The 12037-nt window shown below is 39.8% G+C and overlaps 1 long non-coding RNA gene and 1 pseudogene across 2 annotated transcripts; both read right to left on the reverse strand.

Moving 5' to 3' along the window:
- Window positions 1–1935: 1935 nt before the first annotated feature.
- LOC109942158 (UDP-glycosyltransferase TURAN-like) lies at window positions 1936–6090 on the reverse strand (annotated as a pseudogene).
- Window positions 6091–7483: 1393 nt separating this feature from the next.
- Window positions 7484–11165, reverse strand: LOC103643646 (uncharacterized). Of its 2 annotated transcripts, XR_002266850.2 has the most exons (4): window positions 8670–11165; window positions 8243–8512; window positions 8041–8136; window positions 7484–7916 (listed from the first exon to the last, which is right to left on the reverse strand). It is a non-coding gene; the product is annotated as an uncharacterized lncRNA (long non-coding RNA). The 2 variants fall into 2 exon arrangements; XR_002266849.2 differs by lacking the exon at window positions 7484–7916 and having other exon boundaries at window positions 7932–8136.
- Window positions 11166–12037: the final 872 nt, after the last annotated feature.

Here is a 12037-nt window from a genome sequence, read left to right on the forward strand (position 1 = left end):
TAGATCTCGCTCCCGGGAGGGACCTCGTCGGGGAGGAGAGATCCTAGGGATTGTCTAGGCTCGGGCCGGCCGACCTAGACTCCTCTAATCGGCGTAGAGTCAAAGAGAGGCGAAGAATTTGGGGATCGAGAGGCTAAACTAGAACTAGACTAGAACTACTCCTAATTGTACTGGAAATAAATGCGAATAGAAGTTGTATTGATTCGATTGATGATTACAAATCGGCCGTATACCTCTCTATTTATAGAGGAGGGGGGCTGGACCCTTTACAGACTAATTTCCGAGCGAATCCCACGAATTTAGCTAACAACCGTAGCACAAAACTCGGAACCCTAATCTGTTTGGCGCTTGCGCGTACCGTCCGGCCCACAGGCGCGGACCGTCCGCCGGCTCAATTTGGTTCCAAACACATATATAGAAGTATGTATAGTACTAATGGTTGTAATATAGTGTTCCCGTTGCAACGCACGGACACACACCTATGATTATACTAGGTGAGTGCCCATGCGTTGCGACGGTGTACAAATTATTCGATAAATGTTAGTGCACAATAATTACATGGAAACGAACAACATATATATCAACACCAATATTTGACATATGAGGAGTGGACATGTCAGTCAGTAATAGCAAGTGATTGTTCCCCAGAAGCCGTGAAAGGTGAGATTAGAAAGAAGGGATATTGGGGAAGTAATCTTTTATTTCTTAATTGCCAAATGTTCGAATACAAGAGAAAAATAGGCATTATGCCTTCTAACAAACATAGATGGAAAATCTCCTCAAATTGAGACAGTGGTTTCTAGCTGCGGTGACTCGGTCTCCATCGATGATTTGTTGCAACTCAATGTTCAGCACCTTGAGACAGTGGTTTCTGGCTGCGATGACTCAATCTCCATCGATGATTTGTTGCAACCCAATGTTCAGCACCAGATTAAATTGACTTTCGCTAACATCGTTCCTATAAATTAGACACAAATTAGCTTGATGCTATAACAAAACAGAGAAAATAGAAGTGGCCAAATCAAAAGAAGAGAGAGTATAACCATTCAGTTTAGAATCACATGAAATTATCTCATACAAGGGAATCATGGTCAAGGTTTTGCTCTTTCTCACACAACACTGAATTATCTCAATTTGTCCTATAGTGGTTCTGATCTGAAATTTAAACTGGCAACAGATGCAAAGGCATCGACAACTATGAATTGAAGCCCAAGGGAAATACCTTCAGGCAGTTTTGCAGCAGGCCCAAGAGGCACTTGGAGAACATAATTTGGGCCCTACAAACCTCAGATGCAAAAATAAAAATGTCAAAGTTAGTTTCACGAGTATCAAATGAATTCTTTAGTAATGTGATTACAGATGTAAAAGGAAGTTCAAGTGTGCATAAATTAGAGCCCAAACAAATCGAGTTTGTTGAAAGTTCAACAAATAGTTATTTGTCTGTTGTTGAAGGATTCAAGGAGCACAGACTACATAACCATGGAGTACTAAAACCATATGATGAGACAGAACAGCAGTATTCGGAAAATGGAACTGAAAAGAAATCACAAGTGAACACAGGATGGAGGAACTGATGTTCCATTCTCCATACACCAGTCTATATTATTATTTTGTTCCAGTTATATTATTATCTGAACATGGATTGGGTTGAAAACAACTCCTCTTGGATCATAAAAATATATAACCAAACTAAACAGTGTAACCCCTATCTGTATTTCATGGATTAAAACATCACATGATGTAGTAAACTCTATAGAACTACTTGTGCGTCCAAAAAAATCTTGCGCAAGAATATAGGATAATCTGCTATCAAGCACATAGAGACATAGGAAAGTTGCAGGCTTGAATGAAGCACCGAATAGAAACAAGAATAAATACAGCTAAAAATGTATGTACTGTCTGAATAATCTACTTGCATCACAAGCGACTTCAAGCTCAGCTCTGTTCAGCTTTTGGGCACCTGAATACAGGAAATAGACCGGTGATCTCTGTGTAATTGCCAATGCAGAAAGTCAACCCTTTCAAACTTTTGCGTGCATTCACTTCCCAGGTGTAAAGTTATGTAAGACAGTTTTTACCTGATATGAGGGCCTTCTGAATAGGGCCACTTAGCCTTGTCCTCCAAGGGGCTACTGGTGTAAACTTGATGCATGTAAAACAACATGCAAGTCAGTACGAGAAGGTTATACCATAAGATATGATGTGGCCTAAATTGATAAAAGAAAATACAGACAAAATTGGCAAGAACCTAGATGCTAAGTGGCAGAGACATGGAGACATGGATCTAAAACAATTTGTTGATTTTGTAAGTACGAAGCTGTCAGGGACTCACAGAATATGATATACATCCAAAGCTCTACTGAATCTGAGTTTCTGTGAGGAATCGGCAATGTTGTGCATTGACCCAAGGTTACCGAGCGATGATAAAAACAGCTATAAGAATTAAATGAGGGTTAGCGGTGCCCAAAATCAGGGTAGCATTCCCAAAGGTTTGGTAGAGAGTCTAAATTTTGTGGAATTGCCAAAAAATGTACCGATTAGAGGACCACTCCACTCCAGATTGTACAAATCAAGGAGGACTTACCGGACCTAACAGCAGGTCGTGGAGCCTCGTGCGCCTTGCTCCGCGGCACGTCCTGGCGACAAGGCGTCTTCTGACTCTGGTGTCCACGCACACTCCTCTCTCTTGTGGTTAGGCAACGGGAACTCTTCCGACTCCGCGTCCGCGCCCGCTCGAGCACAGAGGCAGGGAGTGAACTAATCTGATTTGACAAGAACAAAAGAGATACTATGTTTGGAAAGAAAATGTTACTTGTGCAATGCTAAACAATCTTATTATTTTGAAACAATTTCATGACCGAACTTTCATATACTCAAACAAAAGAAAAGAAGCAAGTGATACCAATTGTTTCTTGGTACGGACAACACTTAGGATCCCCTTCTGCCTAAATTTCTCTTAAAATCTATCATTTCTGGTGCTTCAGTCCACAAAACACCCAGAGAAACTATGTTTGGATGTGGATTGCATGTTTGTGCGTGGACACCCAGAGAAACTATGCTCTGGTGCCCATCAAATTAGGTAGGTTTTGTGCTACAAGTGTGCACACGGATGTAAAATCAGCTGGCATACCGAGAAATAGAGGGTAGTCTTCTCATGCAAGCCACATCGTCCGCAAGGCAACACGTCTCAACTTCAACCTTTTAATCTGATCCTCGTATTTCTTCCTATCAGGTCCTTTACCTGGAAATTTTGGAATACATGAAAAACTAAAGAATGCTTGAACTTTGGTCATTCAAGTTAATATAGCAGAATGGATTATACCTGTAACAATAAACAGTAATCTTGGGTAGACAAATTGCTTCGCATTCTTGATATCAATCCAAAGTTGCTCCTCATCCGTTGAATCATCTTCACCTAAAGCTGCAGCGACACGTCTGTCGTACATCAATACTGCTTCCAGAAGTATGCTGAAATCTTCATCTGGCGTCCTAAAAATATGTGCTAAAGGTTTATTTCCTTTCTCATATTTGAAATATTCACTCGATAATCACGTGCAATGAACACAAAGAAGGCTATATCAATGACTGCATGGTTCAAAAGAGCAGACCTGCTTGTGCTGCTCACAAGTGACGGTCTATTAGACTTCAAGAAAACTTCACCTTCAATCTTACTGGCGAAGACAGTAATGTTCATGTCTTCCCATACTTCCTCTGGATGTATGATAAGGCAACAAGAAATAAATTGAAGCGAAATAACCAAAAACATCAAAATGCTCTAGCTAATTGATGAAAAACGTACCCACTAATATGCATTTGGCATTGCCCATAGCACTACAGATGGAATTCCCTAGCCTGCTAAACAACTATTAAGTGCTGGAAGGAGAAAAATAAAACTCAAAATAGATGCTCACCCCATGTTTCTCCATCAATGAAGCAGATTGATCATAAAGAACCGTTGCTCTGGCATTGAAAGCTATATTAGTACAGGCTAGAAAATGTGAAGAGCAGTTCATATATATGAAGAAAACTATGTTTAAATTTTGATCAGTCTACCTGATTCCCCAATTTTGATCAAGTTCATGTTGCATTGCTTTTGTAACACAAAAGGCACCATCAGCCATCTGCCTAAAGTACTTCTCAAACCTATCGAATAAGAAAATGTTACTATATTAACAGATATATCAAGTGAAGGAATAAATTTCTTGAACACCAGGTTATATATGCTACGTTAATCTCAACAGAAGGTAAACAAACAGGGTAAAATAGATTACCAGAAATATATTTTGACAATAATGTGACTTCTGCCATGCGACAACCCCGACAATGTATATCCAAACTTATGCCAATCAACAATAAATTTAGCACCTCTCAGCCAGCTTGCCAGTTTTACAGCAGCCAGTGTTGGAACAGAGGGTGGATTCTATTGGAGAAAAGATAAACCAAAAATGAAATTAGGCCTCCTGTTGCATCACAAAGAATGTTGTTGAAAATTTTGAGGCTATGTCAAGAGGGGGGCTTCTGTAAGCATCAAACAAAAGGGACTCGAAGAGACTGCAATCTAATAACTTTGGATATACATTGTTGTTAAATTGACAGCTTCACAAATGTGCTACACAAAGACTAATCAGAATGAAAATGTGTCAGAAATATGAGACCATATCCACCACACAGCATGATATCCAGCTTAAGACAGACACAAAAACATGATGCTAACATTAGCAAGTTTACTATATTTATATGACATCTGATTACAAACATATACTGCAAACACACAAAGATATTGAAACTTAAGCAACTGTAGATAAGTAACTAATTTGTAAAGCAAGATGAGTAAAGAACACACCTTAAGAAGATCAAACACCTTCTCACAAATGTATTTCTGTCTGATTGTAGCACCTCTTTGTTGCACTTTATCTGGATGGACACAAAGGGTTGCCTTCCTGTATGCCTTCTTGACACCAGCAACTGCGATAAGGTCTGTGAGGGGAACTGCCTGTCAGCCACTGTCTGAACCAAGTATCTGCCCAGAAGAAGAAAAAAATGCATGATTGGACTGGTGTCTGATTCCAGTAGTTGAAGTCAAATTCAGAGAAAGGGCCTCTAGAGTTGGTAGATGGTCTGAGTTGTACTCCTCAGGTGTTAGGTTTGAGTAGTATCAAGAGTGAACCTCCAACGAATTGGATTATGCATGCATACTACAACAACAACAACAACAACAACAAAGCCTTTTTGTCCCAAGCACGTTGGGGTAGGCTAGAGATGAAACCCCGTATGAAAACCTCAGAGCTCAACCCCCAAAGAACAGAAAAGGGAAACAAAGGCAAAGGAGAACCGAAAACAACGAAACGGGGAAACACATAAAAGAGATAAAACCCACAAGGACCAGCAAGATCTAAAATGGACACAAGAAAAGGTCAAACGATTAAGGAGGAAAAGCGAAACTATCAATCAGGGTTCTGGCACGTGAATTGCACACTTCCACCCCTTCCTATCTGCGGCGAGCTCTTTGTCAATATTCCACTCCTTCAGGTCTCTCTTCACAGCCTCTGTCCACGTCAAAGTTGGTCGACCTCTACCTCTCTTCACATTTTCGGGACGCCTAATTATTCCGATATGCACTGGTGCCTCTTCAGGTCTTCGTTGGATATGTCCAAACCATCTCAAGCGATGTTGCATAAGCTTCTCCTCAATTGGCGCCACTCCTACTCTCTCTCGTATATCATCATTCCGGACTCGATCTCTCCTTGTGTGGCCACATATCCAGCGCAACATATGCATGCATACTGAAATAAAAAAATATGCATGCTAAGAAAATTCTCAAAACAGATAAGATGCCATAAACATAAGTAATAAACTAGGTCAGTGCCCGTGCGTTGCAACGGGGACATATAATATCTCGATAACTTATAATGCTCATATGTGCTATATAATTATGAGATAGAAGATGACATATATGAGCTGTCTGGGATGACACCGAAGAGAAACTCGGGCCTGTGACGCATGGGTACTCACCTAGTAATTTAATCTCTTCCTCTATGAATTGTTCCGGCATTACTGGGGCCTCAGGACGAGCTTAGTCAACTTGTCCATCGATGCCAAATACTTTTAAAAGTTTCCTAGTCTTAGCATCCCTGTATAAAATGTATAAGAAAAATAAAAGCCAGGGAACTTGAGTCAACTGTTAGATATATCTGTATTTATCAAAGTATACCAAAGAGCAAATGTCATGCTAGTTAGACTCCAAACTTTCGCTCGACAGCTGTCTGCGAGTATGTGTTTCACATCAGCAGCAGGCAAAGAGCACATGTTACCAATTGTAGCATGGTTTCTAAGGTCAATATAAGATTTTTCAACCAGCGAGGCAGCCTTATGACTTATTCCTGACGTAAATGAGAGGGACTTAGCAATGGTGTCCCAAGGCCATGCCTTTATGACACCGCTTTCTGATCCGGACCAAATTTCACTTCCAAGAGATTAAATGAAATAATAAATTTGGATAGCTTTTCAGATTATAAGTTCTATATTTCTGACATACCAGAACAAGGAAACAAACTTTAGCGAACCATAAATAAAGGAATGCTATGTTTCATTAGATAAAAGGGGCCAAGTTGTAACAGACAGCAACACGTTTACTACTATATCAGATAAACAAGCATCAACTGTATTCATAATTAATCTGTAGACAACAAGAAAGACTTAGAATAGATAGAACGGGCGGCTGAGATCGTCCAATGGCAGAACGCAAGGGAGGCAGGCTACCCTTGCGTTCTTAATAAGTAGTATATAGAATTGTAGCATGCAACAACGCCAACATACGGGACGGGAGACCCAAACATGATATGTGAAATCTGAGATAGTCTTGTGAAATCTGAAGTGGGCCTTTTAGGCGCTGCAGCTTTCTTTTTAGGATTAATTTTGATGCCATGGAGTGACATCTAGTTCATTTTGATGCCATGGAGTGACATGAAAATGAAATAGTTTCCAATTTTTGAAAAATTTCAGTGGCATGTTTCCAATTAACCCTTCTTTTTAACAGTAGTCAAGAGAAATTTTCTTTCTGTCCTTTTGGCACAAACTGACAAAGCTCTACTCTTCAATTCTTTGTCTTCTGGGAATGCTCTCAGATATTCCATTCTATACTTCTCTATGATGCAGTCGACTTCTTGCAAATCTCAATGCATAATTTATTTAGTTTAACATTTTTGCTCCAGTTCTATACAGAGGATGAATAATCTTGCCTTTGATCTTCAGATTCTTTATGTCTTCTGGGAACACTGTCAGATATTCCATTCTGTACTTTTCTACGATGCAGTCAACTTTTTGCAAATCTCACTGCAGAATTTATTTAAACACATTTGCTCTAGTTCTATACAGAGGACGAACCATCTTGCCTTTGGTCAATGTTACAACTCTTTTTCTATTGTGTTTTTAATAAATCAATAACAATGATTGCATTATTTCAGAACTAACAAACACTGAACTTATAGAAGTTAAAGTAGTTGTATATATATGTGAAATTAACAGTTCATTCCTGTATGACTCCTATATAAGTGAAATGTCAACTATTACTCTGTTCCTACAGGTACTGACATAATCATGAAGCTTTTCATATTTCGATGATAGGATTGTTGGATCTCATATACGTGAAATATTTTCTGTGTGTGCTGCGGCTAACAGAGGCATCCAACCTACATTATTCTCATCCTCTTCCCATGCAACAGGTGCATCCTTCTCTGAAGGCTGGTCCTCTGTATCCTCATGTGCCTCACAGGCACTGTTGGTCTCACTCATCAAGAGATCTTGATTCTCAATATCCTTCAGAGGAAGTATTCGAGAATTGATATCTCCACCAGCTTCTGACATCTGATCCAATTCTTCCCACTCTGTCATGTTATGGCATGGCATCACATCGAGAACTGCTCAGGCAAGAACACCATAAAGCAGTGAATGATCAAACTTAAGAGAACATGGGACAAAATGATGGATCTTACATCAGAAATAATAATGAATAACTCCATGAAAACAAATTATGGGCAATACCTGCTGCGGTTCGACTGAAACTTGATGTTCAAATCCTTATGTGCAGAAAAAGAAATTCACAGGCAGCAGGATGTTACATGCTCCGGAAGCAAGTAACTACGATAAAGGTCCAAAGGAAAATTTAATTTATAACAAGCATATTCGTTGTGTCTAAAGCTGCCATAAAATTCTGAAACGATGATGTAAGGAAAATGCTTTGTACCATAAGGTCAGTCTTAGGCAGAAAGAATCAAATCACAATGATGCAGTCATGCTACTTTTGAAAAATAAAATTCCTATGAGGCGAATACACGAATCATCAATAACCAGCAGCAGCAGGTGAACTGTAAATTGTAACCTGATGAGTACACAATACATAGCGCTCATCAGTGTCATTGGATAGATTTTAGGCACATGTCTGTTAGTGTTACATCTGCCCCTACCTTTGCAGCTACTAATCCTGGAATCCTGGCAGTGAGGTCCCAGCACCAAGCTGCAAAAATGAAACGTGCGAATTAGATAAGAGTGTAACTGTAGCATTGTCCTGTGAAACAATAATGTACGTGCAGAGGAATGCAGGATTACACAAAGAGATGATTTCCGGCCTCCTCGGACACCTGAAATAAGCAAATTAAGCGATAGGTTCTCACATGCTTCTCGCGCGGGAGTCGAACAGCGGGCGGTGGGAGGTGTACGATAGGGCCGTCGAGGTCCTCGGTGGGTGATACAGCGAAGAGGGCGTCAGCCACCCCATGCGCCAGTTCCGTCCCCTTCCGCAGGCACTCCTACCTCAGCTTCTCCCTGAGTAAACAAGATCACTACTACAAGTAAACAAGATATCATCCAACAAATCAAGAGGGTCATATGTTCACATACATAGCAAAATGTCACATTATAAAGATCTATTATGAGAGCTAGAGCAAAGCAAACTGCTTGTTGTAGATACTTGATAAGAAAATTTACATATCTCCATACTTCAATCAGTAAAAACATTGAAAACCTGACTTTCAGCATATATTTTCAGTGCGTCTATTGTAATGCCAATATCCATTGGCCATTCAGCTTTATAACCCAACAAGATATCATCCAACAAATCAAGACCTAGCAGTAAAGAATCATGCAGTTAGCAATTTGAGAAATAGAACTTTTTTAGCAAACAAGATGCATGTTGTGGCTTGAGATAACCGAAGACGGCATGTTATTTAGTGGTCTCGTGAGCCTCCTTACCCCGACCCGCAGCTCTTTGTTCTCACCTCAATTAGATGAAGAACAGTTAGAAGGTTGATACCAGTAATCCACGACTGATAACATAATACATGAGTTGTTGGCTCAAACAAACATGTAAAAGGAAATGATCGGTACTTAACCTGTGAATTCTGGTAGCCATCAATTTCATTTCAATATCTTCTTGCATCTGATCTGTTCTGGTCAAAACTCGATTTCTCATAGAAATGCGCTCTACAATTGTATTAACCATGCCCAGTTTATCAGAATATATGCCATCGTCAATGAAAAAACTTTCTTCCCTAATTTATTTCTCAGATGTAGACACAGTTAAAACACAATAAAAAACTTTCTTCCCTAATTTATTTCTCAGATGTAGACACGGTTAAAACACAATAAAAAAGTTTGTTCCCTAATTTATTTCTCATATATAGACACAATTAAAACACAATAAGGAGTTACATCAGAAATATGAAGTATAGGAGAGTTTGTTTGCTGGCTCTTTTTTATCTTCTTGAATATACTGCTAAATGTGGGTGACAGCTTATCATAATCATAAGTTCTAGGGTTACACTCAACAAACTCATGTCAGTCATAGGTGAGTTGGCTGTACAGTCATCTAGTGGAGCAATCTTGCTTACCGTATCAAAAGTACGACCAACATATCTAACATGAACATCTAGATCCAGCATAGAGAGAAGTATAGAAATTCTGACAAGTGTAAATTACGGGCCTCTTCTCTAGGTTTTTTGCAACACAAAAATTGCAGGTGTAAGTTCATGGCATGTAACAACTATATTACATGGCTACTGATAGAATTTAGAGAAAGCACACATTGATTCAGTGTCGACTTTTTTGGTGTGGTGTTCGGTTTTTCACTGAAGTTCGGATTGCTTTCCCCAAATCAAATAAACTAAAGAATAAATGAAGCAAGTAGAAGAAATCCCAAATCAAGCAGAGTAAAGAAGGAAGCAAATTGATGTCGTTACTGCACGCAGCACACCTCGCATGGCTGCTGCCTCCCTGGCTCTTTGCATGCCCGCACTGCTGTTGCTTGTACCTCGCCTCTCGCCCACGCTGCTCGTCCACATGGCCGGCACTTCTGCCCCTTGCTGCTCACCTGACACCCGCCATGCGCGGCGCCGCTTACAGACCTAGTATGTCGTCGCATGGAGAAACGAAACAGATGGAGAAGTCACAGGCTGAGGGAATTCTGTATTTCTGTGAGTCTCATGTGATGCTAGCTAGCTATAAACATACTTTATGAGCTCCCCAAGCTTAGTATCAGCTTCAACCTTGAGGGAATCCTTATTCATGAACAGCGACGCGACGTTCTTCAGTATCAAGCTGAATGTGCACACCTACAGAGTGATTACATCAAACACCTGGAGCACCAAAAATAAACCAGCCGATAGCTATGCAAGTGAAAGTAAAAAAACCCCACAACCTCAATGCTAGTCCCCAACAAAAAAGGGTTGCATCCCAGCCAGGAATCCTTACTGACTATTATTTAACAAAAGAAAGGAACATTACTATACTTTTCAAATTTTGGTACTATGCATTCATTATATTGGTCAGCTAAAAATTACATTGTCCCCAAGAAAACACCAGACATGATATGCAATTTACGTGAATTGATGCCTATACAGAAATCATGTTCAGTGGAATTTGTGGAAACATTTACTCTGTTCGTCCTGTTTGGTTAGAACTCAAAAGCAACTAATGCTACTGCTAGTGCGCCAAAACAGTTTGAAGCTATTCACACTCTTGAAACTTCATAAAAAGGTTGCAACGTGCAAGTCATCGGTCCAATAAGACAATAGCTTACCTTGTGCTGCATGCTTCACTTAACATACTTATCGAGTCTCCTGTTATGACAAAAGCATCAGCCCATGCAAGATGTCCCTTGTTAGGTTTAGGTTCTGCAGAAGTAAAAATAGTTGCTAGTTCAACAAGTTGAGCAAAAAGCATAAATACTGAACAACTTAATGCTAGTCTTCAGATTGTACCTTCACCATTCCAAATATAGACCTTGGGATGTCAAGCAAATTCATTAAATACAATATCGGTGACCTGCAAACATATAGTTAAACTATCAAGCCTACCAACCTGTATTATAGAACAAATTGCCAAATTCCATACCTTCCATGGTGTTCTTAGAAAGAATGAGAGTCTGACACTCCCACAACTATCTAGCACGTAAAAATTTATATGTTCCCATTTTCTAGCCAAGGCCCTTAATTCATACCATGCATTGATAGGTGGAATTGGAATACCTGGTTTCTGATAGCAATTGCTTTTGTGAAGTCCAATTCAAGTGGGTTAATCACCCAGAGTTAGAGGTGGTGGAATCGTATTCGATTCAAATGGCTTCCAGTTTTCCCCCTACATGATGTATAAATAGAACAAATTCGAAGGAGATGAGAAAGATCATAGATGAACCAATCTACAAAATCATATGATATTTGCAATGAACAGTTTAAAAACTCTTAATCCAGTAGAGCATGATTAATTGAGTTGCAAGTAAAAGGTACACTAAAATATCAAATAAACAGAACTATTGCAGGTTGCTGTCAGGTGAGCCCATGTACAAAATATTCACTACGGAGTGGTTAAGAGGGTGTGGATATTGTGCACTTACAGTGATGGTTCTGTCACCAACTCTGCCATCGAAGAGAACTCCCCACCCATGGATGTCGTCCATCAGGCTCTTGGTCATCCATAGGATAGTGAGATCCTATAAGAATTCTCCAATCGTTCGAGTGAGATTCATATTATCCAAAGCTTGAATTGG

The sequence above is a fragment of the Zea mays genome, chromosome 1 (genome assembly GCF_902167145.1).
Source record: "Zea mays cultivar B73 chromosome 1, Zm-B73-REFERENCE-NAM-5.0, whole genome shotgun sequence".
In the NCBI taxonomy this organism is placed as follows: domain Eukaryota; kingdom Viridiplantae; phylum Streptophyta; class Magnoliopsida; order Poales; family Poaceae; genus Zea; species Zea mays.